A 3274-nucleotide genomic window follows, 5' to 3' on the forward strand; every position below is an offset into this window, starting at 1 on the left:
GATATGATGCATTTGAGATAATTTAATTAATAAATACAAATAAAAAAAATGTGATAATTACAATCGATGTGAGGTATAGTCCGAATGCTGGGTTGTTAGGAAGCGGGCGTGACACATTCGATTACTTCAAGTTACTTTGACTAACTTTTTTTATTGCGAATAACTGTGCACGCTCGTGCTCGTGTAGGTACAATGCTCATCCCAGCCAGAAATGATAATCGAATCGACGTCAATTTAATAATTTCGATGTTGAATCAACGTCAATTCTATTAGCATTTCTGGCTGGGATCGCCATCTTTCCTCGACTACTTCGGTGTTCGGTCTTCGGTGCTTCTTCCTGCGCCACTGCGATGCGCAGGAAAACGCTCGATAATGTGGCTCACAATCAGTAGCGCAGCCTCAACATCGAGAATACTCGACGTGGGTCTTTTATAAGGCGATTTTTATGCTTCGAATGTTTAAAATCTCTTTTAATCTCGATGTTTTCAAACAGCGTAATTATACAAAAATAATTTATAGCATATACATTTATTGCGTACATCATAAAATGATTGATTCGTTGCTAAACATTCATCTTGAAAGTTATTTGACGGCGAAATTTTCTTGAACTAGGGATGATGTTGCAAAGAGTTTGATGGCTGTCAAAGAGAGAGAGAGAGAGAGAGAGAGAGAGAGAGAGAGAGAGAGAGACGTGCATGTTAGATGTAATTTATTAAATTTCTTTTCAAATCTTTTTGTTCCATTGAAAATACACCGCGCAATAAATATATATACTATAATTCATTAAATAAAAAATTTTTCTGTATATGTTATAAAATAGGTGTTAAAGATATTATAAAATAGACCAAACCGATAGCGATATATGTCAGATATTATCGCGATTTGGGGCTGATTACGTACTGAAATCGATGTTCTTGAATGTAGGTATTAAATAACTGTGTCAAGATTGAAAAAATAATAAGATAAAATAATAATAAGATAAAAAAATAATAAAATAATAAAATAAAAAAAAATAAAACATGTATGTACTTACTAAATATGTGTAACGGGTAGATACTTAATCGCGTTGATTTACTCGCAACGCTACAGTTGATGTTGAAAAATAGCTGTTGTCATATAAAATATGTATTTAGACATTGAGATATTTAGACAATTTAGTGTAGACATTATTCACTCATATCATCGTTGCTTCTTGTGTAGCGTAATAGAAAGAAATCAACAGTGTGTGTTCGAACGTATTTATTAGATAATTGTATACGTAAAAGTATAGATAAATTGTATATGTAAAAGTATCCAGTCTTTAAATAACTATATCCAATATAGAGCATTATCTATAGTAGATATACTTGTGTGTGTACCTGAGTAAATTTTATACGGTACCATTTAAATTATACATGTAGGTGCAAAGGTATTTATTTATACATTTTATTATGTCATTATAATAGTAATTGTTATATAAATTATTGTCTTTCTCTAACGGCAAAGACCCAGATTATATGTATCTTACAGATAAAGATTAATATATATGTATTCTAAACTTCTTTCTGTAAACGGATTGTATATATTTTCAGTCTACATTTAGTGTAAATACTTTTATATGCTTTACCACGTAATACACACAAATTGACGTAAATATATTGTGTGTGTTTAAAGAATGTTAAATAAATGTAAAAAAATTAATGAAGCAACGAAAACTTTAATTTGTTCTCGTACTATAAAGTAATATTTATATTTTTCATTTTGCAACAGTTTTATGTACTACTACAATCCGTTAATATGTACTATACTGCATCCTTAGTTATTAATATTTAATGAATGGCGACTAAAAGATCTCATAAGAAAAAAATAGTAAACTGGTCATGTGATGTGGTTTCCTTTGATTGATCACAAGCATCAAAGCTCGAACTAAAAAGCTTATTACGAATGCAGAGAAAAATCGTAATTTATCATATCAGTAAATAGTATTATAATATTTTATAATTTCTACGATACATTTTTACCACTACAAGTTGGAAATTAAGCTGAAACTAAATTTTTATATTCGTATTTTTTTTATCAAAGGACTTTCAAATTTACATTTCGAATAAAGATCAAGCAAACTGCTTTAAAGATTTAAATGAAAACACAAGAATATGTCATTTTTTATAAAATACACGGTAGTCAATCGCCGGTGACGTATATGCAATTATAATTTTATTACCTAAACATTTTTATATGTACTATATATATATAAGTAGTAATTTCATATGAAATAAAACTTATTTATAAAGCTTTTTTATTTTCCTCTTTCTGTTTTTTCTTTTATTGTTAAAAGTACTTAAACGATATCTAAATTGTTCAGATATTTTCATGCTGCATCGGTATCTATACCTAGGTAATTTTTTAAAAATATTTTTAACTAAATACTTTCTCCCCACACAATACGTATATTTGAATATCTTTCAAACGATATTTATTACAATACTAGAAATCAATAACATTAAAATTTTAATGAATATATGTATCCTTCTCCTTCTTCTTCTCTTTCTTCTCTGTCCGCATTCAAGGCCATATTAAAACTTTTTGACATCCTCTCTCACCTTTCATTCGCACCTCCACCATGTCCGACCCATCGGACTTCCTCCCCCCGCCCACCCACCACCTCTCTCTTTTGCCGTAATTTTTACTCCCTTTCGTTATTACAACTTTTTAACATCCTCTCTCATCTTTCACTCGCACCTTCACCATCTTCGACTCACCGGATCTCCTCCCCGCCCCTCCCCCTCCACTACCCCTCTCTTTTGCCGTAATTTTTACTCTCTTTCGTTATTACAACTTTTTAACATGCTCTTTCATCTTTCACTCGCACCTTCACCATTTTCGGACCACCGGGACCTCCTCCCCCGCCCCTCCCCTTCACCATGCTCGAGCGTCGTGCGGCATTTGGACCACGCGCGGTGAGGTGATGTGAGGGGGACAGCGGAAGGCGGAGGCGATTAGAAAATGGACCGAAAGTTACATACTTTCGGTCCATTTTTAGTTACTTTATATATGCTCACTTTGTACTGGCACCTTTAATTAATAATATATCAGTTACTTTTCATGGTAATATATTATTATTAAAAAGGTTTAAATTTTTGAGTACTTTTTTTTGAACATGGCTTGACCTTTTTATTTTTATGATATAATTTTTTTCGGATATCACTTACTTTTTAGAGTACAAATATATCACAAATAATTAAAAAAATGATTTAAAAATATAATATAACGAAAGAGAGATACGGCGAAAAAGAGG

This window comes from Cyphomyrmex costatus, unplaced genomic scaffold (assembly GCF_001594065.2).
Source record: "Cyphomyrmex costatus isolate MS0001 unplaced genomic scaffold, Ccosl1.0 scaffold635, whole genome shotgun sequence".
NCBI lineage: Eukaryota > Metazoa > Arthropoda > Insecta > Hymenoptera > Formicidae > Cyphomyrmex > Cyphomyrmex costatus.